The sequence below is a fragment of the Protopterus annectens genome, chromosome 2.part0, assembly GCF_019279795.1.
Source record: "Protopterus annectens isolate FY-2018-M chromosome 2.part0, PAN1.0, whole genome shotgun sequence".
Lineage (NCBI taxonomy): Eukaryota > Metazoa > Chordata > Ceratodontiformes > Protopteridae > Protopterus > Protopterus annectens.
The window spans coordinates 111297422-111324778 of record NC_056728.1 but is presented as its reverse complement, the minus strand read 5'-3'; the positions used below and the strand labels follow the sequence as shown (position 1 = coordinate 111324778).

Here is a 27357-nt window from a genome sequence, read left to right as displayed (position 1 = left end):
ATGCTCTACAAGGTTCTAATGTAGGAATACTGCCATAACAAGCTTGTTATAACTAGGTCCTTACAAATGAACCTCATTATAACAAGATTTTTTTTTCTGTTTAGATTTTAAAGCGTAATTTGTGCAGTCCATGTATACATTGTACTTATCTTCCCTCTATTACAGCAATGTTTTAGCATCACGGCGTTTACATTAATATAAAGCACAATTCCTAAGAGATAGCTAATGTCATTCATGAATATACATAAGACTTAAAACACTCATCGTGTGACAGTTCAATATTCTGTGTAAGGCTAGTAGAATATCATCAACCCAAAGCCCCCTCTGCTGCAGGATATTAAATATACAATTAAATACAAAGTTTGCTGCAGAAAACAAAAGGACAGTCTCCTGCAGAATAAAAATATATAACCCATCTTAATCATCCTACCACTGGTTTATGAAAACTTGCGCATTTCAAATTATTCAATAAATAGGTATTTCTGTTTTATTTCACTACAGCCTCATTTCATTTTTTTGCGGAGTGTTTCAAACACTGGCTAATTGTGTATGATGACTAATCCAATTAAAAGTAGCATGCACAGACTGAATTATTTTTTGTTCCTCTAATCATTAGTTAGTTGTTCTTATAAAAATACTGTGATGTGCCACAATTAACAAGAAAATATAAAAGCAAAGTGAATGTCACCATTCTTCTTACAAGAAGTACATGCATTAACATAAGCAGAGTATATTATATGGTTGATGAACAATTCCTACTGCTCCAAAAAGGCATTGTCAGTGTTGCAACAGGTAGTACACTCACCTTTGATGGAGAAGGCTGTGGGTTCAATTCCCACACTAGGTAGACAATGTCGGCACTGCGGTACAGCATAACAGGGGTGCTGCACTCCTGAATGTGCTGTTCATCTGCTTGAGTTGGTGGTAGCATAGGTAGATTTAAAAGATCCCATGCCACTTACTGAAAAGCATAGGAGAAGTTTCCTGATGCCCTGGCCAAATTTCACCCAGTTGTATAAATACCACCATGGGTCTCCCCTGAAAACAGGCTACTAGACTAGTGGGACTAACCCAGTTGACAAAAGGATAATAAAAACAAATAAATGGGATATAATACCAAAAGGTGTATCCTGCTTCTATGGCACATTAACTGGATCACCACTCATACCTAGAGGGTGTAAGCTTTGTGTTGCTAGAATTACCAACACATGCCTTATTTCAACACTTGAATATGACAAATAGGAAGGATAAGATGCATGAAGGACTGTGAAAAAACTTGAAAAATAATAAAAAAAATAGGAAATAGTGAATTGATAGAAAACACTGCTCAAAGTCCATGCCATTAACTGGGCAGAGATCACTTAAGGTCATAGGCCCCTATATATATGAACTAACTGTAGAAAGCATACTTGTGTCTATCCACAGGCTCAACACATGTTAGTATTCTGGCAAAAAAATGCATCCTGAAAGGCAGAAGAGCTACCCACCTTCAGCATGCTAATAATCACTGAAGTACTGCTCTCTATATATTCAGACTTATAAACATTAATTATTAGTGGGTCTGCCTGTGAAATATTAGCCTTTATGACACCTGTTAACTGCTATCCTGTATTCCCATATTATTTTTGACTTTACATACATAGGTGTAAAAAAAGGAAGAGAAAATAAAAGAAAAAGGGTCACAAGGAACTTTGATCCCCATCAAACAGAGCAGAAGGTTGTGAGTTCAATCTGTATCAGGTACTTAGATTCCAAAGCAAGTGCTGTTGGGGATCCTGCACTACCAAAGTGCCATTTTTTATTTGAGATTTTAAACTAAGGTTATGACTACTTGATCTGCTTTAACTAAATGATATGGTTAATTAACAATTAATACTATTCCAAGAAATAAAAGTATGCAGTACTAAAACGTGTATCCCATTTCCATTCATTGGTGGATAACCATCTGCAACTAGATGCTAAGACAGCATTGCTAGAAATATCCACAAATGTCTTATTTCAGGGTTTTATACTGCACTTAAGAAATGGGGCTCGTAAGATGTATAAACCAAGGCGAGATGATTTAAAAATAATAGACTGGAGTATAAGAGTCCCAAAAAATATTTACTTCTGTTATACTCACTACACTAAAGTCTTTGTCTTTGTGGACCAAACCAACAGTGGCAAGTACTAAGGGAAATATGGATACTGGGCCACCTTATTTGCCTCCTACAGAATCTGTATGCGAGACAAAAAGCAATAATAAGAGCCAAATATAGAATGACTGGTTCAAATTTGGTAAACAAAAGTCCAACAAGGCTGTATTTTCCCTATTCAGTTTATATGCAGAATATATCACGGACTACATGAATCAGATGCTAGAATCAAAACTGCCTGAGGAGATATGAAGAACCTCAGATACACCAATTAAACAACCCTGAAGTCTGACAGTGAAAACAAGCCAAAGGGCCTGCTGATGAAAGTAAAGCAGAACATGCAAGAGCTTTCTAGTTAACTTAAAATTAATCAATAGATAAATAAATAACTATAACTATATCTTGATGTCCCTTCTTTGTAAGTTGACTAAGAAATGGAGGCAGTGACAGATTTTATTTTCCTGTGCTCAGCGATCTTTGCAGATGATGACTGCAGCCATAAAATTAAACATTTGCTTCTTGGACGGAAAGCCATTGCAAATCTGGACAAGATTTTAAAGCGCAGAGATGCCACATTGTCAGCACAGATCCATGCATTCAGCGCTATGGTTTTCCTACTAATAATACAGCTGTGAGAGTTATACTGTAAGTAAGACTGTGTACCGGAAGACTGATGCTTTTTAACACTGGCATTGAAGAAAACGTATGAGAATTCTATGGATCCTTAGACAGCAAGGAGGATCAGGCTAGTCAACACTGAAGGTAATAAACCAAGACAGTTTACTGGAGAGTCTAATGGTAAATGGTCATTTGTGCTCTGGATTCAGCTCACCAGGCCTGTCCCTTCTAAGTGGTGAAGGTCAGGTGGTAGGGAGCAGGTCAAACAAACCGATTTAGTCCCTCTCCCTATGGTGGTGCAACAATGTTAACAAATGATAGCTTTTCACTAAAAGACACATGGCCTCTACAGCCAGGACATCCTTGGCAATGCACAGCTTGAGACTTGCTACGTCCTTGTTGACAGTAATGCATCTGCACTCTAGCATGTAGTATTTCTAATGCAGTGTGCCAATGCAACCCCCCCATCTCAGAATCAGTGATTTAGCATTTGCACTCAAACCAACCTTACACCATCATGTCCCTCTATCGTCTACACCATTAACTGAACAAGGGCTGATTGTGTCAGTCATTGCTTTGTCTCTCTTATCAGTCTGAGCCCAGCCCCATGGCACAATTTTTTTTTTTTGTTATTTCTTTTCTTATCTTGGAAATTTACCATTTGTATCCAAAGCCATTTACCCAAATATAGCAAATAAAAACAATCTAAAATTAAGTCGCTGTAAAATGGAGCCCTGTTAATACTCAAATGGGTTAGAGAGGTAATTTCCCAACCTGACATTGCTCTAACTTGTTACTTAATTATTGTTTTATCATTTGACTTGCAATTGGAATGACATTTAATACTTTTTGTCAGCTGACTACTCTTTTAGGTAAAAAGCATGGAATGCCTCAAAGTCAGGGTAAAGCCATGCTCTATCAGGTGTCACTGCTGAAGCTTTAAAGAATGCCACAAAAGTCAAAAGCTAACCTCTCCCCTTAACAACCCCCAAGCTGCTAACAAAAGTAGACACATGGTATTATTCTAATTCAAAATAAGTTTTTTTTTTTTTGCTCTCTACATGATTTTACATAGAATATTGAACAGACTGTTGTGTTTATAACCATTTTGTGAATTAGACAAATTGCAGCCTGGTCAGAAGATCAGGAGCATACCAATATGTAAATATTTTAATGAAAACAAATAAGAGTTATCTGGTCCCATGAAACTTGAGGTTTAAACTTTGTATCATAGTTAATAATATATGTAGCTATATAAAGGATATAGTCCTTTGCCACTGTACAACATTTGACATGTGGCTCTGCTCGACAGTGGCACAGGAAAATAATTTTCTTGGGTGGCGAAAGCCAGGGTACCTTTTGGCTAGGCTTATATAGGCCCCAGGGCCAATAACCTAGTACCTACCTATGAACCTATGAAGTATGAACCTATGTGCTTTGGCTGATTGTAAAGCATGTACAGCATATTACTACAAATACTACAATTGAGTGACCCCCTACACTGTGTGTTGATGACATGTTACTGTGTGTCCCCCCCCTACACTGTGTGTTGATGACATGTTACTGTGTGCCCCCCTACACTGTGTGTTGTTGATATATTATTGGGTGATCCCCTACACTGCGTGTTGATGACACGTTACCGGGTGACCCCCTACACTTTGTGTTGAGGACATGTTACTGGGTGACCCCCTACACTGTGCATTGATGACATGTTACTGGGTGGCCCCCTACACTGTGTGTTGATGACATGTTACTGGGTGACCCTCTACACCGTGTGTTAATGATATGTTACTGTGTGCCCCCCTACACTGTATGTTGATGACATGTTACTGGGTGACCCCCTACATTGTGTGTTGATTTATTTATTTATTTGACATTTGTTTACCGGGGTGGTCTGACTGGGTCTACAGAACCTGTTTTCAGCAGAGGCCTGGGGAGAGAAGCTCCACATACAGTACAATACAAATACAGTATAATCCAATACAATAAAGATTACATTAGAAATACTATACAAAAAATAAGATGAAAAAACAAGCTGCTACAAGATGTTGTAATATATTACTACACATCTAAACAATTCTATACAGTTAAAACATTACAGATGATAATAGTCACCCTCATCATACATGATGTAGAAATAGCAGCCAGAAAGTTAGTGATGCAAACATATAGTGAAAGAGAGTTAAGAAGAATAGAAGCAATAAACCCTGAGCAGCAGCTTAAGAATATGGTATAGAAGCAGAGAAGGCATTAGAAGAGCTTTAGGATCTTGCAGTTTGTGAGGGATTGAAATGTGAGAGAAGAGGAAAATCTGAGCATTAGGCAGGCTTATGCAGGAGCAGAGCCGTGTATTTTTGAGATGATTTTTTAAAGAGGGTTTGAAATGGGTTAGGCCAGGAATAAACCTGGTAGCTAGAGGTAGTGAATTCCATTGTATAGAGACATAATATGAATACAGAGAGTAACCAGGTGTTCTTGTGGGTTTTGAGATAGCTAAGAGATTTTTGCCTTCTGATTGTAGGGATCGATTTGGTGTGTACGGTGTGACTAGGCTGGCTAGTGCAGGGCAGGCAGTAGGCTTGAAAATAAGATTGTGCAAGGTGGATAGCTGAATAAAGGCAAGTTGGTTGGGGAGTTCAAGCCAGTTTAATTCTAGGAGTGGTTTACAGTGGTGTGTGTGATATTTAGACTTTGTGGCAAACTTTGCAACTTTTTGTAGCACTGTTCCAACTTGCTTAGGGTAGAATTTTGTAAGTTAGTTAAGATAGGGGCACCATACAGAAGAGAGGATAGTAAAAATATGTTTGCAAGGATAGTTTTGGTTGCTGCAGTAAAAAAAAATGTTTGTTTCTATGTAAGACTCCCAGTTTTTGATAAGTTTTCTTTATATTTTGCAGTATATGGGGGTCAAATGAAAGTTTATTGTTAATGATAACACCTAGAAGTTTGGTTTCCTGCACTATTTCTATGGCAGTGTTGTCAGATGCAAGGATGTTGAAATGATCAGCGACAATGGAGGTGTTTTTGGGATGAAAGAGTACTAGCTTTGGCTTCTTTGAATTAAGAAAGAGTTGGGCATTTCTTAGCCAGGATTCAACTGCTGTAAAGGACTAATTTGTGAGAGTAGTTCTGATAATGATTGAGCAGTGCAGATTATGGTGAAATCATCAGTGTATTCAATCAGGGTCCCAGGGTGAGAGGCAGTGTGAAGATTGTGAAAATGTTGAAGAGTAGGGGTCCTAGTACAGAGTCTTGGGGGACTCCAGTAGGGTTGTGGAGAAAGGGTGAGAGTTTGTTGGACCATTTCACTACTTGTTTATGATCTTTGAGGTGGCTCTGAGTCCATTTTACTGTGTTATGTGAGAAGCCTAGGTTAGACAGTGTGTTCAGAAGTAATGGGTGAGACACTCTGTCAAAGGCCTTGGAGAGATCAAGGAATACTGAGGTTGTATAGCATTCTGCATCTCTGGCCTTGTTCATGGTGTCTGTAAAAGATAATAGGGCTGTAGCTGTGCTGTGACTAGGTCGGAAGTCATGTTGGGTTTTGGTTAAAAGATTGTTTTGCAATAGATATTGCATTACCTGCTGATGGATACCTCTCTCAAGAATTTTGGATATGGGTGACAAGATGGATATAGGATGGAAACTGGATGTATCAAAAGAGTTGTCTCCTTTGTAGATGGAGTTGATGTGAGATTGTTTCCATATGGTAGGTACTTCTGATTCAGATAAAGACCTATTTATAAGGATACTGATTGGGTAGGCAACTGAGTTAGCAGCTAGTTTGAGGTAGTATGGGGTTTGTATGACATTTTGTTGAGTATGGGGGTTAGTAATGACAGGGTTAGAAGTAGTTGATGGCCTGGGGTCAGTGTCTGAATAGTTTGAAGGGTGGGGGGTTCCAGCGTTAGGGGTGTTAGTTAGTAGGTATGAAATTGATTTTATGAAGTGCTTGTTAAAGTTTTCGGCTATTTGTGATACAGAAGTATCAGGTGATAGGGTGTGCTCTCCATTTCTTCCAGGGTTAAGTAGAGAAGATATGGAGTGTCAAAATTTACTGGGGCTGATTTTATGCTGTAATTAAAGCTGGGAATAGTATGACTTCTTATCTCTGTTGATTAGTGTTGTCACTTTGTTACGTAGTGTTTTGAAATTAACATGATTTTGTTCATTTTTGTTTTGTTTCCAGGTTGACCAGGCTAGGTCCCTTTGCTTCATCAAGTGTTTACATTCCTTAGAGTCATGGTGCTGCGTTCTTTTTAATTATTTCATATGAATGAGAGCTACTGTATTAAGTATGTGAAGGAAGGTGTTATTAAAGTATAGTACAGCATCATTAAGGGCTAGTTTTTTAAGGGGTGTCCAGTCTATTTCCTTTAGGAGTTTGTTGAATTTATGCTGACACAAATTAATTGAGTTCCGATCTGATTTTATAGTGTGTACTCTTAGTTGTTGGAAGTTTGTTCTAAAGGAGTAAGCTGGTAGATGATCACTCAGGGAGCTAGACAGTGTACCAGAAGAGGGGTAATTGGCAGGGTGAGATACTAGAACTCAGTCTAGGGTGGATTGGCAGGCAAAATCTGTGCTGTATCTTGTTGGAGCATTGATAAGCTGAGAAAAAACATACGGAATTATACTATTTGTGGGGGAGTCGGGGAGCTAGACAGTGTACCAGAAGAGGGGTAATTGGCAGGGTGAGATACTAGAACCCAGTCTAGGATGGATTGGCAAGCAAGATCTTTGCTGTATCTTGTTGGAGCATTGATAAGCTCAGAATAAACATATGGATTTATACTATTTGTGGGGGAGTCGGAAGGTATGGTTTGCCAATCTATATTTACATCTCCTAAGATTATTGTTTCAAGGTTTATTGTTTGGGATGTCCAGTATAAAATATTTTCCAACACTGGTATATTGTTACCTGGTGGGATATATATTACTATTATGCAAATTCTTTTTGATATATTACGGTTCAAAAAGGAGATTAGAACCTCAGCATTGGAAAAGATGGGTATATTACTGGTGTAGGGTGTGATGTTGAGTGTATAGGGATATAGAAGTGCTATCCCTCCCCGGTTTTTTAGCTCTATCTCTTTTGGTTACTGCAAAGTTTGGCGGTATTGTTTCTGAGTCTTATACATTGGGATGTAGCCATGTTTCAGTAAGGGCTTGTATGTCAGGTTTATTTTGATCAATCCAGGAATGCAGTGGGGCTACTTTATTACATATACATCTAAGGTTAAGTGTAAGCATGTTTAAATCTTTGGAGTTACTCTTGTGGTTAGGATTAGTGGGTGGGCCAGGGTTAGGATGTATGTCTCCACATTTGAGTAGATAGGTAATGAGGAGTGCGTACCATGGGAAGTGTTTTTTATTCCTAGGTGAGAGTACTGGTGTCAAGTGTGGTTTCATAGGAGGTGAGGAGGCCAGTTTGTGGCTTGAATAGAATGGGAGGGTATAGGGGAAAAGTTGGGAGGAGTTACATGAGAAGCTGTGCTGTTTATTGGGGAGAGGGTCAGAGGAGGTTGTTGGTGTGTATTGGTGGGGGGGTATGTGAAGATATAGCTGTAGTGAGGTTGGGAATTAACAGTAAAGAGGCTAGGCAAGGTAGGAGGAGCATGTCAGCTGTGATAGTGGGATTAACAATAGTAAATGTGGAATTTGTGTGTTTGAATGCAGTATCAGGTGTAAATAAAGACTGTTATCATGTGATATGTGTGCAGCTGAAGGTAAGGTTGAAATGTTTTGACTTCAGAGTGGGTTTTGATAATGTGGTTAGGTGTTTTACCTTTCAGTTTGTGATAATGATGGGTGGGGTTGATGTCATTGGTCAGTGGTAAAGTTATGGTGCAGTGCTAGTTTGTGTGTATAGTAGAAGAGAAGGTGGTAAGCCTGGAGTTAATTTAAAATAGTTTGAGGTGGTGATTGTATTGTGATGGTAGAGTAGAGTAAGATGCAAAAATGTATAGCAGTGAGCATGTGAGTTCAAGTGGATGGATGTAAGGGAGAGCAGATAAGTTTGGCTAAATAAAAGAAAGTAACTTGTGTATGAAATGTGGGTGTGGACAAGGTTGGTTTGTATGTAATTGGATCATGGGAATGAGGAGAGTGGTTTGCTTAGGATAAGAGTAGAGGTGTTGGGGAGGGTGGGATATGGGGGAAGGGCAGGGGAGTGGAGTGAGCGGAGCGAACGGAGCAGGAAGAACCCCCCAGATGGTTTACCAGCATAAACAAACAATCAGTGAGGTAGGATGTTCATGGATACAAAAGACAAGTTGTCTGAACTCTAAATAATTGTCTTGAGTCACTGCATCTAATTTTATATTTATGGGCTTTTCAATGTCTTTCCAGGGATATGTTACACTAAGAGTGAAATATGCTGAAGTGTTAATGTAGCTTCACCTTCAGCAGTAAAAAGGCCTATGAGTGTGGGTGAATGAGTGGGGGGTCGGGATATCCTTCCAGCAGATTCAACACTACAAAACAATGCAAACTAGACTTAACAAATTATCTTATTTGCATATTGCCTTACATAGATTTAACTTTATTTGTTGCTTGTGTACTTCTTGCCAACTGCAGGTGAAATTCAGCTGTGCAAGTTCTTTAGGTAGTGCGATACGATACGTCTGACTACTGCTGCTGCAGAAGGTATATGTGCTTGTTTCACTTTTTGTAGAGTGAAAACAGCTGGATACGTGGGACATGGGGTAGTGAAGTGACTCTTGATGACATGTTTCTTGCATGACTCTTCCTATTCAGTCTTCTGATACAATTAAATAATGCTTTAATAATGTTTTTAATCTTATTTATTTATTTATTTACATTTTTAACTAGGAATGAGCACTGAACCTCACAGACCTTTCTCAAATAAGCCCAAGAATACTCTCTAGTTAACTGAGTTGTTCAGAACCATGCAGTGAATGAACAGAAGCTGAGATCAAATCCTGCACTACAGTAAACAGTAACTTTGAAATAAAACTGAGTTTGTAGATAGAAGTAGGCATAAGAAATGCAATTAGTTTATGTATTTAATTTAATCTAGATCTGTTTTATGACAAATATCCTCTGAAAGGTATTTGGTATCTCGTTATGTTATAGTAAATTACTTGCCTATGAAAAGAGACTGGGATACTGTCTGCAATGATATACATAAATTGGATTACTATATTTTGAATGAATTATATGATATTAACTAACCTCTGTATTCATGATTACATAGGCTAATACACAAATATTTCTTAGGATAAAGATGATGGTATCATGGTTTGTAATCCAAATGGTTCTGCCAACTACAGGTAGGTAGTAGAAAGATCCAACATTGGTTAGTACGATCTATGAGATACAGCCATACTCTGCATATTACTATTTGTTCCATAATGTTGTGGTTAACACACCTGATTAATAAATATTTGAGCAGAAATTTGACGTTGAGTAGTTTATACACTCAGTTTTTGGGGAGATAAAATTCACACCTACATTTACTGGAAAACTTGAATCAAAATATGAGTAAACCTTTACAAGCAAGTAGAGGGTACATACAATGCATGATACAGTATCTTTCATTAAAATGTATAAAACAGAGTCATAAGATTCCCATCTTTCCATACCGGTGTCATATCCAGGCAGTAAGCCAACCCTTTCCATTAACATGCCATTCAAATCTCAAAGCAATTTCTAAGATTATCTATAGACAACTGAGACATCTGGAATAAAACTGAGATAAAGTAACACATGGATATCCCTTCAGATACTTAACCCATGCAGTATGTAGAGAGAAAAAACAGATAAAAATCAACTATTCACTTGTCTATTAACTCAATGTACAACTCTTCATTGTCTGAATAAACATACACATACTGATCCTAAAGTGTAAAATAAACTATCTTCAGATTTAACAAACACATTTAAAATGAGTGAAGAAAAGCTAGACGTAGCACATGTGGTTTGTTAATCTAACCCCTTTTCTACTTGTTTAAAACTTCTTGTAGGCTCAGCTGCTGAAACTATCATATCAGATCAGGTAATTCAATGTATCCGTTCGTTCCTTAGTTTTTCTACTCGGGCTGTTAGCCTTTATTTCCAAATTTTTCTTATAAAATGCATTCAACAAAGATATATGTTCTTTAACCAAAGAAGTTTTACTTTTCCATTATCTTTAATGTGTTTTTGGCATTAATGAGCATAAGGTCAAAGATGTTTCTTCTCTCAACCATGCCTCTCTTGTCATAAACAACTAACAATCACATGGGTGTTAATAACTCTATCCCTCCTTGCCAAAGCTCATCTTATCAGTGGTTGTAGGACATCTCCAAACTTATTTTTAGCAATGCAAGGCTTTAACTATTTTCTAGTTGCCCACTGCAGCTTCATCACACCTCCAGTTATCCCTGGGAACATTCCACAGAGTTGGGATTTGATGAAAAAAAAAAAAAAAACAGTACTTACGTATTATCACAACCAGACTTGGAGCAGGTGAAGTGTCTCATTTCAAGCACTTCTCCTGCCAAAATATGTTGCCCAAGTTACTTGGGGAATGTGTGTGTCACTGAAGTGTGTTTCATTACACAAAGGCAAACACAACATGACACAAATGCCTACAACCAAAGATAAATTGCAACATACTGCCCTTATAAATGTAGTTGATGTAATGCCACATCTGTATTACCATACATTTTCTGAAGGATATGAACTTTGCAAGAGAAAGTTTAGCTTTAATACGGTGCCTGATGTCCTCAATTGTTTAGTCAAAAAAAGCACCTTTTATGTATAACACCCTAGAAAGATAAGAGGAAAAGCAGACGTGATGCAGAATTCTGCACGCTTGAGAGGTCTGTTTTACTGTTTAGAATGACAGATTTTAAGGGTAAGTGCTTTACATGTCAAATTCCCTTTCAAAACACCTCATTTGCTGTACTTGTTAAATCTGTTACACATTCCCCTTAATTTTTTTGTAAAGGATGATGCAAACGTCTGTACACAAACGTAAAAAAAGTGTGCCTAACTGCTGTCATGCACTTCAAAAATCGTAACTTCAAAGAGCTCCCGTCGCTGAACGATTGTCGTTAGGTGCCTTCCAACAGTAATGGTTCACTTCATTGGCTGGCGAAGTACCCTCAAGAAAACTAAACTAAATCGCTCTGTCTGTCCGTTATATCAGCAAGAAGCAGCACTGTAATGAATCACATTTCCCAAGGTAACGTTCATACATTTGGCGACATGTGAAACACATGTGAAAATATGAAGACTGACTTCCTTGAAATCTAGTTGTGATAATGCACAAGTACCAAAAAAACATATGGAGAAATTTTCATCTCTTTCTCATCCCACTCTGGGACACAGTAAGGAATCCCTTAATACAGTTTTACCCACTGGTAATGCCTCTAGATTTGGATATCATTCCTGTAGCACCTACTATCATGTCAAAAAGTCCTAGTCAAATCGTGGACTGATACAGAAAAAAAATAAAATTTTCTGACATTTTCATCCAATATATTGTATCTCATCTGGTTGGATTACAGGATGCCATCATCTTCCTTAACCATTTTCTACTCATTCACCTTACTGTTTCTAACCAATGGCTCCCAAAACGTTAGTGACTGTAAACTTCCTAACCACTAGAGCATGTCTTCATCATGCACCCTCCAATCATATAGGGAGGATTTCTTCCTTATCTCCAAAATGTTTTTTTCCTATCATGGATATCCTCAGCTATGGGTATCCTTCTTTCTGAATGTGCATTCATAAGGTACTCAGAGCCTTCCTAATTACTTACATCCTTCATTTCAGTGAGGAAACGCTCATGCTCTATAGGATGAATATATGGTGTATAACAGGTTCCTGTAATATCATATGTAATATAACTTATACAGTTGTTGTATGAATAGTTTTAGTCCTGATTTCCTTGGTTTCCAGATTTTTAGTATTCCTTCAACTGCAGTGTGGCACCATAACATATTTCATTGAATTCACAGTAATGATGACAATGTCTTAGAATTTTTGATATGCATTTTGAATCTTTAAACCCAGTTTCATTAAAGGTATAGAAAACAACAGCCCTAAAACAGAGGAACATGTTGCTGTTGAGATGTCTGGCATTTAGCACAACCACCTTCATTTCTTTTTCTTTTTTTTTTCTGCATTTTTTTAATCAGATTTTGTTTGTATGGGTTTCAAGTGGTCAAAAATATGGGTCTATATTACCATGCCGACAGGTCTGTTCATCGACCGCCCTTACTTCAACACATGTACACTGAAATACCTAAATGTAGGACAGCCACAAAAGGGAAAAAAAAATCGCTTGGCGTTTGTCGGGAATTTGCCGTTTCCTCCACTGTAGTGCGATCTCGGAGTTGGTATATTTAAGTAGGGGGTGTCTGTCGGTTTGTTTTGTTTTCTGTTGGCCCAGCAATTTTTTTTCCCTGGGCCATTCAACATTTAGGTATATTTCGGTGTACATATGTCAATGTAAGGGTGTTTGATGAATAGCCCTGTCAACTTGGTAATATAGACCCTAAAATAGCTGTTGTGGGGATGTAAACATTACTGTTAAGTTCTGGTAGTCTCTGGAGAAAAAGGTGAAGTCTATTGAGTATAAAACACTCTAAAGGGTTGCAAAGCTCACTCAAAGTTGACAAGTACTGAATACCTTATGACACCATCTCCTTAGCCATTGACTTAATACGCAAACATGTCCTTTCCTGATATGTATGTGCCACAGATCTACTTCAGTCTATTGAATGATCACATAACCAAAACTAAAAAGAATGGGTTGAGAAGATTGTAAGAACGTTTGCAATGCTGAAAGCCAGCTGCATATGTCACACATCACTTGGAGCTTCTGAATGGAGATCACTATAGAGTGAAGATTGGGAAATTTACCCTTTTCCCCATTGCAGTGTGATCTCATAGTTGGTATATATAATTGGCAGGGGGTGAGGGAGATGCAGAGGTGCTTGCCACCTGCAAAACATAAAAAAGGTAAATTTTTGTGTTGGAATCATGTGTTTAAATAGAGCAGTTTTTTTTTTGTTGTATGACTTTCAGCATTGTAAACATTCATTCTTGTGCGATTACAATCTTTTTGTCCTGTTATGTTTAGTTTCGGTTACGTGATCATTCGATAGACTAAAGTAGATGCATGTGCCACATAATGTGATAGGAAGATTTTGCTAAGCAGATATGTTTCCTCCATGAATGTTTAGGTATTTGCTATCCTACTATATTTTTTGGTTGCAATATCTATAATACCAGCTCATGAGTCTATCTAGTACATTTTTAAATCAAGGTATTTTGGTGTTGTATATGTGTGACTTAATGTGGTCTTTCTAAGGTCAGTGTAATGTGCTACATGCATTATGTTCCGGTCTTGTTAAAGCTATCAGATCTTGAAATACCAGTGCACTTTTGTGGATATACTTTTCAGAACCTTTACTTATATACAGTGGATTAAAATGTTGAACTGGTGAACTTTGGTCATTTACAAAAAAATAAAAACAGTGACCTTGCTCATCCAATAATTCATATCTAAATTTAGGACACACAAAACTAAATGCAATGTTTCTGCTCTATGCAGAATATCTATATTTTACAAAAAAAATAAATAATGAAATAAAACTAATACAACATTGCAATAAAAAAGAGCAAAAACTTAGAAGAGGAATAATGTCAGTGTACTTACCAAACTCAGAAATCAGACCGACTGGCACAGCAGTCTGTTCTACCAGCTTTCTGAAGAAAATCGTACACTAGTGTGCCTTGGTTATTTAGCCATAGGAATCAGGTTTCTAGCTTCTCCTGCAATTCAGAAAGCAATTAATAAGCATATGCCACCTTAGAAGTTTTAAAACTCTACCAAAGTTATACTGTTGTTGTGTAGAGTCACATAGCATTCTATTTTATTTTTGAGGCTGTCTAAAGAAAAAGAAACTTGAATATTTCTAATAATTCTTTGGTAATATGGTGGGAAAGAGACAAGATAGTTCAAGTTACGACATATTATATATCATGTACATGTAATATCTTCTGTCAGATCTACTCAGTGAAGATAAGAGTTCTGCAATGCAAAGATGATTTTTTTTTATGAATCACAAAGTATGAGTTTATTCAAGTTAAGATGGTGTCACCAGCTGGTACTATAATACAGACATTTGCCATTTATATATAATAACAGCCTTTGACATTTCTGAGTTCATGACAAGTCTATACGTCACTAACTATCACACATATAACATGTTTGCAAATGACTTTGTAGCAATAGCAGTCTTCAAAACCAATAATGGGTAAAATAAATAATTATTCATCAAATATTACTGAGCTCCAACTTAATGAATCTCTTGCCCCCTTTATCAAACTGAATGAAAAATTAACTTTGGCTAAGCTTCTTTATATTTGTTTCCCACTTTATCTAAGCCAAAGAATATTTAGTGCAAGGGAAGGTATTGCACAATGTAATCAAAAGTCCGCTGGAAAAAAAATCATCCAAGTATTTGATTGTGTTAATCACTCAAAAGTATGTGATGCAGTTAAAGAACCTAACAAGTGCACATGCAGTTATTAGTGGCAATAGCATAAGAGGAATAAAATAAAATAAAATGGCAAAATGTGGAAATAAGCCCAAATACAGTATGAATATGGGAATGCTGAAAATAGAGATGCTACTCTGTTGTCCAGATGCTATAGCCTTTACATTCTCTGAAATAACTAAGGAAAATGGAAAGTGAAATATACTACCTGTTGGTTTCCCGAAAGCTTTGCTTTCATGCAGATGAAAAACTGATTTGATGAATATGAAAAATTTTAAGCTATATTTTTTGCATTCTTTTCCTTACTATTTTATAACTTCACCCATGATATTCACATAGTGCACAGATATTTGTATGGATCTTACATAGTATGTGTTGTACAGAACCACAGACATGATTCATAAACGTGGATTGGATAGGTCATGAGGGCATAGAAAGATCACAAGACATGTATCTGGAGCATTTCTCCCTGGGCCTCTGTTGAAAATAGCCTCTGCCCTAGTCTGGCTTTCCGAGTCAAGAAATGTTAAATAAATCAATAAATAAACAATTTATTGAATGTTAACACAGCTGTGCTGTAGAAACTGTCATGTTCTGAATAGGGAAACACTGCATAGCATAGGAGTGCAACACAGCATACTGGAAAACCACTGAGCAGTATAGTATACCTTAATGAGCTATGGGTCTCCAATGCACTGTGGTTGTATGTCAGTGAATTCACAAAAGAAATTTCCCTCTTATGACATGACAATGGAGCAGAGGTCACTACATAGTAAGTTCACTTTGATAAGAGCTTAATAACATTACTAAAAAAGTGCAGAAAAATAATAAGGGCATCAGTATCCCTGAACGCCCCAACATTTTTATTTAATATTCTTACTCTGATTTTCATGACCTCAGCAATAAAAACAATCGTATTGTTGACGTAAGCCTGCTGTTTAAGCTTATTCCATAAGTTATGCAATATCAGAGTGAAAATATTAAGCAGGTGATTGGGGAGAGGTGTGAAGGTAGACAGATACCAGTGCAGCATTTCTTTCTGTCTGTTGACTCCTGATGTTTGTTAGGGCACAGCATTATATTGGATGGCTTAATATTCTGTACCTAGAGATGCTCTGCTCCACAGATTTAAATCTGCAGTATTCTAATTTCAAAAGACCTGTGGCTTGGTGAATCACTGGATATCTTTTCTTAGGCAGTACTGTGAGCTATAATCTTATCAGTCACCATTTAACATGCTAGTAATCCCAATATGTAATTTGTCCTTAATTAAGACTGTTAATTACAGTGCAATATGTAAGTGACTCAGTAATGTGATGGCTAAATTATTTAGCTAAGACACATATACATAATTTTATCAGTAACAAACAGAACAAAATCACACAAACAGGCAATCCTTTTGGTCTACCAATATATATAGCAGCACTAAGCACTAACAATAAGTTATAGCCACTTTGAAATGCAATGTAATCTACAAGAAAATGTTTTCTATTTACAGATAAGCCATGTGAGGTCTTTCAGTAGATATATCTCCTAAAACAAACTGGGTATCATTTATCATCAACATGTGCTGTTAATCCGCATATAATGAGATACAAATCTAACTTAACTAATACCAACATTTTTCTTCCCCCTTTTTCCCCTCCACTTTCAGTTTGCCTTCGATTTACCACTCAATACCCAGTTCACATAATTTATTCATTTATAACTTAGCCTAATTCTCCCTCTTTACCCAGTCATATTTGCATCTTTGTAAGTGTATAGACTCTGCATCAGCTGAATCCTCCTCCTTGTACTTCCTACCCTCAACATCCTACAATGAACCTTCAGGATTTCCAAACCTGTCTATCACCCATTCTGTGCTCTTGGTTACGTCTGCATTGTGAAGAAATAGAGAGTCAGCAATAAGTCTTGTGAACTTCAGCCATCTTAAAAATGTCACATATATGCCTCCTTTTTTGTTTGCCATAATATTATGACCAAATTCAAACCCATAATAACTTTTTAGCAGTGTTTTACGACCAGTAACAGCTTAGTAGACTGACTTTAAACACTTAACTGTGAGAAATAAAATACCATGGCATACATTTAGGCACTGAGGTTGGTTAGATAACTAAACAATATAAGTTGATGAAAAAAACACTGCTATGCCAAATGTTTAAGAACAAAGTCTTCCTATTCTGTTCATTTTTTCCATATTGAGTTATGGACAGTTGCATTCAGAGAAAGGGCATTAGCAACACATTTCAGTAAACCTTTCATGAGGTAGCCATTAAACTATAACTATAATATTCTTGTTTTAGAAAATCAGCATGGATTATATTAGTTTAAGGAATATGTATTTCTAGCATAATAACTCACTATGGTAACTGCAAGAAATATACAGAGTTAATGAAAAACAAATGAATCACCCTTTTCAAAAAGTCCATCATGCAAGATTTAAAGGCATATAGAGATACAGACCAGATTAAGACATAGCCAAAGACTGAGCATACGCTTTGGAAATAGAGATGGTGGGTGAAGGAGTAGATGAATGGCTGAAGCTATCTTTTCCAATCTAGGATGAGAAGGCAATCCAGTCACTGGACTAGTGATGTTTAAAGCTGCAGGCACAAAGTATGCAGTACCAAACTAGGAATCACTAACTTGGTGGCACCCTGCACAAAAGGGAATTTCCCCTGCAGATGCTGAAACGCATGAGTGCACAGTTGGGAGACACTGCAAATCTTACAGAAAATAATTTGCTCACATCTGCCTGGGGGGGGGGGGTTAGGCCATACAGAAATGCCCCTGAGCCCCACCTCAGACAGTGTTACAAGCTGTAGGGGCATGCACACTGTGTAGTTCTCCAGGAAAAATTAGGATCTGCCCTTAAATACGGGAAGCCCAATCTAGTGGGTAAGGCCAGACCCACAGGCCGCTGGACATGAACATTCCCCGTCTTGCAAATCAGGAGAAGCAGCAAGGCAAGATGGAGCAAATGCACCCTCTATACCTCTGTCTATGAATGTGCCCTACAGTCAGCTGTTACATGGGGAGATTCAAGATATCCCTCTACCTGGGAAAAGGATGAACTCAACATTCACTTTTAGGAGAGCTGGTGGTGCGCAAGCAGGGACAAAAAAAAAACAAAGTAAAAATGCAGTTTTGTACCTTTCCATTAAAAGCACAATATTTTTATTCTACATGACAATAATATCATTTAGGTACTTCATTCCCTTTATTAACTTTTACAACAGAAAAATGAAAGTACCAAGCTAAGCTACAAGGCATTGACATGGCTCCTATCTTATTACCATTTATAATGTCTCCGCTGAAGAAGAGACTGTGCTTCATTTGAGTTCTGTCTACAATTATGTTACTCTAGGCAGTTCAGTTTTGTGCTTGTATTCTAGTATACTAGCAATTGAAAGTAAAATGTCTTGGTTACATATAGATGTTGTTATAAAAAATATAGTATTAACTCTGAAATGAAGAAACAATTTCATTTAATGAAAAAAGGTTGAGTAAACCACAAAAAAAGGCCTGACTATTGATCTCTTGTCAGATACCCTTAATGTAGTTTTATTTATGCTTCAGAAATGCAGCACAAAACTGTAAGAAGTTGTATATATTAGTCTGAAACTAATTTCAGCTGCAGCTCCACATTTTAGTCAGTGAAATATTAATAACTTGGGCTCATATTTGTTTCATTTAAGGGATTAAATAATGTACTTATATTAAAACATGAATAACTTTGCTTCTGCACTTGGGATGGCTCTTCATATTGTATTGCATTCTACTTTGTTTCAGTACCATTTGAATTTGAGAATTGCTTGCTTTTAGGATAGGATAACATCTTCTTCTTCTTTCGGCTGCTCCCGTTTGGGGTCGCCACAGCAGATCATCTGTTTCCATTTCTTGCTATCCTTTGCATCATGCTCTGTCACACCAACCACTTGCATGTCCTCTCTCTCCACATCCATAAACCTTATCTTAGGCCTTCCTCTTTTTCTGTTACCTGGCAGCTTCATCCTTAGCATCTTTTTCCCAATATACTCTGAATCCCTCCTCGGCACTTGTCCAAACCAACGTAATCTTGCCTCTCTGGGCTTTGTCTCTAAACCTTCCAACCTGGGCTGACCCTCTAATATACTTATTCCTAATCCTGTCCACCCTCGTCACACCCAGTGCAAATTTTAGCATCTTTAACTCTGCCACGTACAGCTCTGACTCCTGCTTTTTTGTCAGTGCCACTGTCTCCAACCCATATAACATAGCTGGTCTCTCTACCCTCGTGTAGACCTTCCCTTTTACTCTTACTGGTACTCGTCTGTCACAAATCACTCCTGACACTCTTCTCCACCCACTCCATCCTGCCTGTACTCTCTTCTTCACCTCTCTTCCACACTCACCATTACTCTGAACTGTTGATCCCAAGTATTTAAACTCATCCACCTTCGCCACCTCTACTCCTTGCATCCTCACCATTCCTCTATCCTCCCTCTCATTCACACACATATATCCTGTCTTATTCTTGCTGACCTTCATTCCTTTTCTCTCTAGAGCATATAATACATTACAATGAAGGACTCTGTCTGAACACTTGGCTACAGCTTGTATTTCCTTATTGTAATTTGAAAGAATACTACTGTATCTGGCATAATAATATATTTAACATTTGTAATAGGTTCATATGCAAGTACTAGGCTAGCTGCCCTTGCAGACATTTTAAGCCTAGCCAATTTCCCTTTTTGTGCTCAAAATAACCTATCCCATTTGCTTATAGGTTGGTCTTAGCCATCTCATCATCTCATCATCAATAATTATATATTACCCCTAAAGAGATTAACTAGGTCATACCACAGATAGTTTAAGGGAAGATTTGCATGGGATAAAGTATTAAGGAGATGCATCTGTCCATTAGTAGTACAGGGGGCACTTCTGGGGTAAATTTTCTCTTTCTCAGCCATAGATCTAAGTTGTGCTTGAAAATAGACAGAGATGAATGTTGTTTACGTGGATGGGGGGAGGGGTGTCTGTTCCATCGCAGCTGTATTCTCTGCAAAATTTACCTGTCCCTCCAAACTGTTCTGTTGATGTTGTGGAAGAGGTTTAGATCCCTAGTCCAATTATTTATGATGCCATTTGACTTGCTGGTGTGCAATAAATCCATGAGTAATGAGTCAGAGAATATCTTGTATGCCAGATGCAGGTCACCTCCTAGCAGTCTGTAGGATACTGAATATAGTGACAGGGCTCTGAGTCAGTCCATATAGGACATGTTGTTTAGGCCTTGCATCCTTTTACTAAGGTATCTCTTTGGGAGTTCCAGTTGTTGTATATCAGATATCTGCCAAAGAGGACATTATATTCATTGACTGGGCTAATGAGGGTGAAGTGACAGGGGCCAATGACATCCCTAGATCTAGACCCAATCCTTTGTTTATAAGCTAAACAATGCAGAAATGCTTTCTTACAACAATTGAGACATATTGGTCCAAAGTTAGGTCGCTGTTCATATAACTTCCCAAATACTGAACAACTGGGTCAGCTCTTAGGGACATACTGTCAATGTGGTAGTTCCCTGGGGTAGATGACTTCCCAAAGGATGCAGTAATGCATTTTTTGGCTTTTAGTTTCAGACTATGATTTTGACACAAGCTAATTGAGACAAACTTTTCTGTAGGATGGCTAAGTCATTTGGGGATTCAATGACTGCTCCTAACTTGCAGTCATCTGCAAACTTAGTTAGCCAGAGGCATTTGATATTGACTTTTACTTCAAAAAGTAGATGCCAAACAGTGAGGACTCATCAATGCAGTATTTTTACCTTCTGATAATACTTTTAGGTCTTTTATGACAGCTGGAGGTGAGACATTTTTGGGTATATCCTGAGGGATAGATGCAGGGCAAAGAGAGGTAAAGTTAGAACTAAATTTATTGGCCAATAGGTTACCTATATCTTCAGTCTCATTCACAATCAGTTGAGCACATTGCTGCATTGTACTTTTGAGATTACAAACATAACTAAAACTGCCTTGTGATTGTATTTGACCTGTGTAGCTATTTTAGCCTCCAAGCTGACTTAGGTGAATTTTATTAAGCTTCTAAGTTCTTTTGTTATTTCACTGACAAGGGCTGTAGCATTCTGGGAATTACTATTCTTACTTTGATCAAAATTAATTTCTTTTTATTATAAAGTTTGTTGATATTATGGCTCTTCTATGTGGGCTTGTTTCTGGGGTTTGCCCTGCACTTGTTCCTACAGGGTACAGCTGCATCTATGAATCTGATTACATGCTACTATAGTGCAGTGATATATGCTTCTGCATATTCAGCAGAGTTAACTGAGTTTGGTGGGTATTTGAAGCTTGCCAATGTGTCACTCAGGAGTAGGTAGTTTTACTTAGATTTCATTGGTGGAAGGGATCCTGATTTCAGTTTTATTCTGAAGGAGACTGCTTTATGGTCAGATCTAACAAGTAATGCAGATATGCAATGGAATATTTAGTAATACTATAAAGTCAGTTTAATTTGTATTGTAACAAGTGTCTCATGCGTACACTGAAAAAATTAACATTGTTCTTATATTCAATACATTTTTGGAAATCAGTATGTGTGTTGAATTAAATTACATTTTTAGAAAAATAATCTGCAGCTTTAGAAATTATGTTCTTTTAAATATGAATACTAGCTGCAAAAGGACTGTTTATGAAAAATATGTTTTCATTAGTCTCCCTCCTTTTGCGATACATATTTGATGTTGAATAGCATTTTTTAAATTATGCAAGAGAAATAGCTTGCCTCCCTGGCTCTGCAAAAACAGGTTTTACACTTTCCTCAATAATTTCATTTTGTAATGCATTTACTTTAAAGGACAGAGTTCAAGGAAAGTACATTTTGATGGGTTGCATACAGCCCCATTAGAACAAGGATGGCAAGTTAGTAAATGCAGCACAATCTTAAAAAAAGATGTCATGCAAAAAATGTCAACACTAAAATGAAGGCCTTTGTCTCTGTTTTGGTACACTTCTCATTCACCTGTGTTTTCTAGTAATTTTCATTTAACAAGATACTCCTGATATTAAAGCATCAAGTGGATTGAAAACAAAAGAAAGATTTTTTACCTTTTTTGATGTTTTACTTTTACTGTTGGCTCAGTTTTTCCTCATGACCACACCCACAAAATTATGTCAAGTTAGGTATTGGCAGTAATTTACATATTCATGCAATGCATTCCACCATACTTCTTTGGTGGAATACGTACATATTTACATTATGGTTTCAAGAACAGAGCAAAAAAGATGTTGAATTTTCAAGAATGGGTGTTCTGCCTTTGAGAAATAGCTGACCAATTGTCTTACTAGGATATAAGACTCCATTATTGCTGAAGCGAGTATGGAAAAAAGGCAGCTTATACACTAATGCAGGAAGTGAGGGGATTGTTGGTACAATCGTTCATGATGTTATGTCAGACTTTTCAGTTTCAAGAAAATTTTCTAAGGGACAGTGCTTATGAATTGAATGAATTTTGACACTAGGATAGTATTTAACTCAAACACTGTAAAATTTGATATTGTTTATAGGTAAGGAGATTACTTCTATCACTATTTGATGGTTATTTACATTTGTTAAGGAAGGTACAACTACACACTAACTTCAATGGGCAAATACATAGCAGGTAACTTTATGATGGTGTCTTCTATGATGAAGAAACATCTGATGTGTAGAAGGGAGCTCCATGCATGCATTCATCCACAACCCCTATCCCCCTTTTACCGCATGGGGTCAGGATGTCAGTTCAACAGTAACAATCATCTAAGGCCACTGGCTGGCTAGACTGGCTGCAGCTGTTCTTCTATACCACTCACACACATTCGCACTCACACCAGTGGCCAAATTACAGTGTCCAATCCACATACTGTATGTCTTTGGAATGTGGAAGGAAACCCATATGAACACAGACAGGACATGCAGACTCTACACAGAAGGGCCCCATCTGAGAAACCAGAGCACCTGTTGCTTTGAGGCGCCAGTGCTATCCACTGTGCCGGGGCTTACTAAAGGATACCACTCCATTGTTTAAGAACTGTTTTCATTCTTCCTTTCTCTACAGCATTTTCAAATCTATAGTTGTAATATGTGAAAAAACAGCATTTACACAACAGGAATGTCTGCTGCATCCTGATACATTGTGATCAACATGTAGAAAAGCCTTTCCTAGATTAATAAGATTGAAAGCATTTAATTGTTCCTTCAAGCATATGCCTGTCTAAAGTGAACTATTTTTGTTGTTTATAGGAGACTTACACACATACACAGACACACAGATACAAACTCATGCAGACACATGACTGGATGCTTAAGGCTGAGCGTCTGCTTGTAAAGAAGTCAATCTATTTTCTTATTATTATCCTAGAGTTTGAACACTGTATGCACTGTATATTATAGGGCTATGATTTGAGCATATCGATTTGAGCATATTATTTTCCAATTAAGCATGCAGGAGTAACCATTCTAAAACTGAATATACAGCGTGTGTCATAAAACTGTATCTGTTTTTATCACATTGATATATATCCCTGTGATGCCCGTGCCCTGGCCCAGCAATCAAGGAGCCACATTCCTCACCACTAACACCAGAGAGGGCATCTCATATATGAGAAAAGGATAACAAATTCACACAGTAAAGTGCTATTTCCCTTAAGAGCACACAGAGATCACAGTCAGTCCAGGGCTGGTCGCTCCCTTGCTTCCCAGGTCCCCAATAAGACTCCCCACTGGAAAAGCTATAGGGTCCAGATCTTAGCCTAGCTGGGCAAGCTAAAATCTCCAGCACCCTCTCTGTCCAACCAGTGCTTCCTGTCCCTGGCCATGTAGCTGACACACACACACACACACACACACACACACACACACACACACACACACACACACACACTTTGAGATAAGAGTTTATACAACCACACAGACACTCCTGGGGAAGGCTGGCACAGGCTCTCCAGCTGTGCCCCTTTTACCCGGACTATATGGTAGTAATTACTGCCACCAACCAGCTAATACTTAGCAGCTACTCAAAGGCCCTTAAAAGGGTGTCCAATTATTACTGTGAATATTAATATCCAATTGGTAGTATAGCCCAGGGCTAAAGCTATTAGACTGGCCTTGTACAGTTTTACCAAAGGCATGCAAGTGCTCTTAAGAGCTTAAATTATCTCTGCACAAACCAGCCACAGTTAAAAGGTTTTAAAATATTTAATAATAAATAATTAAAACCACAAGACAATACTTTCTACTATACAGTGCTAGTCAAAAGTTCAGAGATCACACGGAAATACTTAAAATAAATCAGTAGTACAGTTCTGACATCACAGAAATCACTTAGTCTAAACTTTCTAATTTCTAGCTATTGCTACAAGAAAACACACTTTTAAAATAACTTACTTATAGAGCAAGGCAGAGTGCTGTGAGTTGGATAGTCAAGGCAAAATGCTTAATGCCTTCTGATTCTCTCTGTTTAAATTGCTATTGCAGTTCTGATAAACATTATATCATCCTTTTACACTTTCCTGGTGCTCCCAGGCTACACATTAACTACATTTACATTCTTAACATTTCCCTTTTGTTATCTTGCAGCTGGTCAGGAACAGAGCAATAAAAATACATTTACATGTTTAAATCTAGCAATTTAACTCTTGGTTAAAACAATAGAAAGAATTTCTTCAACTAGACTTTCCGGCACCACTGTCTACTTGAAAGGGTCACCACATACTTTACTTTGGTCAGTAGAGTGCATTGTTGTCACATTTATTTCCATTTCCACATGTAACAGTATTTCTTTACATTTAAGACAACAAGCCTGTGATTCACATTCATATTTACAAATGACAGAATTATGTATAAAATTCTATCTGGCTAGGCTGGCAGCCTTCACCCTTCTCTACCAGTCTTCACAATCCCATGTGCAAAATTTGTGAAATAGCTAACATTTGGCTCTAAATGTGAGGGGATGCTACAACACCAAAGTATCATCTTATGAGAACTGTATTTTAACATTTTACTGGAGATCTTCTCTGCAAAGCACATATTTAGAACTTTTTGAATTATAAGAGACACCCACAATGGTATTTGCAGCTCCTAAGGATCCAAATTCTCCTACTCAGTTAAATAAGCAGTGACTCATTGTTTCTTTATTAAGTATTAACAATGCTTGACTGAAAGTTAAAATTTACTTTTCATTTAATTAATGTAGTTTTTTTCTTTTATAAAGTAACGCGTTATTAATTCTTTTAGTTATCACATAATGAGTCATCTTTTGGATGCCTTTATTACCAGCAACATGTCAAAGAAGGGTAACATTTTCAGCTGATCATCGGTAACACAAACTATTATCATAGAGCTAAGAGTGTACTACGGTTCTCAATAGCTGTGAAATGTGAAAACTTCTGTCAGGCCCTACAGACTGCTATAATTAAATATTACAGAGTCAAAATTATTTTGGAGCATGACAACAAAGCAAGCTTACAGAATTTATTGTCAGAATATGAGATATAACTATTAATCAGGAATTTGAGCTCCATACAAAATCTCAATGCAATCTTGGTCTGTATGCACATGTACACTTAAGTTCCACCTTGAAAGGTCAAGTCACAATTCATCAAGGAACCAAATCAAACTGTAAGCATTTTTTTGCATGGAGGCCCCTGCACCCTCAAACTTATATATCCAATGTTACCATTGCAAGAACACGAAGAAAGGAGAAATTTCTCAAAATGAAGGAATGACTCCTATGGAATATGGCAACTGTTTCATACCTTAGCATTTTCTGATATGCCTCTAATATGACTTGATGAACTGTAGGTGTACCACAAACATGAATAACCACACACTCATATAATTATATGTATTTGCAAGTATGTTTGTTGTATATATGTAGAGAATGTCTACAATGGGATATTCAAAGAGTGACAAAACACAGAAACACATCTAATACACATTATATATATATAGAGGGAGAGATTTCACTGTATGGTTCCTTAAACCTGCTGTAATGGGGAATTAGGGGATATATGCAAATGACCCGTAAAGGACAGCAAGTGGCTAAAGGGTTTTGGGTTTATTTGTATGAATGTATCCATAAAGACGGTAAACAGTAAAGCAGTCATACAGATGCAGAAGCCATGTAGCTGAAACATTTGATGTCCTTAAGGGTCATTTATATATACTCCATGGGCCTCCATTACAAGAGGTTTAAGGTATTACAGAATGAAAACTATAGCTTTGCTTAGTCTTCCTCACAGTTTTTACTGAATGTTTTGTCTGTGTGACCTTTTTACCTGTTGGTTTGGTTTAAAGATTTTTTTATATGTATATGATAGATAGATACATATGTGTGTATATTTATTTATTTTTTATTTATTTTATTTATTTTGCATTTATTTACCGGAAGAGTCTGACTGGGTGAGTTGCCCAGTTTCAGTGGAGGCCCAGGGAGAAAAGCTCCATACAAAAAACTATTTTACTAAGACAGTACATAGTAAATAGTACAAAGAATAATAAAACGCACAATATTATAGTAATAGAACAGAAAAAACGTACCTTACGAATGTGGTTAAAATTAATCATACATAATATGTGAAAGAAAAAAAGAATTTTTGTGTAAGAGAAATTTTTAAGCACAGAAAAAAACTGAGGACAACATAAGTAAGAGACAAGAGATCCTTCACTACCATTTGGCATCAATGTTATATCAAATAAATACATGACAACTGGAAAAACAAGCTTTGGAATGTACTGGCTGCAGGATATATGAAGCAGCCCATGTAAGTTATATGGTGAACTGTATGATGTGTGGCCTATTCTGGGTCTGAAAAGGTACACTTCCAGGAGTTAGTTAAGTAGGTCCAAAGAAGGTTTTTAAAGTTATGTTTATTGTCTGTGTTTCAAATTTCTAGAGGGAGGAAGTTCCATATTTTAGTTATGGCACTAGAGTAGATTGAGTCTCCTGGACAGTTCCGGCTTTTGATGACTTCAACTAGAATTTTAATGGAGGATCTTAGTAGGTGATTGCTAGTGTAGTGATTTAGTAGGCCTTGTAGAAT

At 37.2% G+C, this 27357-nt stretch overlaps 1 protein-coding gene across 2 annotated transcripts in view; it reads right to left on the bottom strand.

Annotated features, from left to right (window-relative positions):
- The window catches only part of LOC122792986 (diacylglycerol kinase beta-like), a 4078579-nt gene that overhangs the window by 3587304 nt on the left and 463918 nt on the right, over nucleotides 1–27357 (bottom strand). For both annotated transcript variants that reach the window (XM_044060599.1, XM_044060600.1), the window contains exon 2: nucleotides 14431–14546. The gene's annotated coding sequence lies outside the window, so the exon portion shown is untranslated. The remainder of the gene's footprint in view (nucleotides 1–14430; nucleotides 14547–27357) is intronic.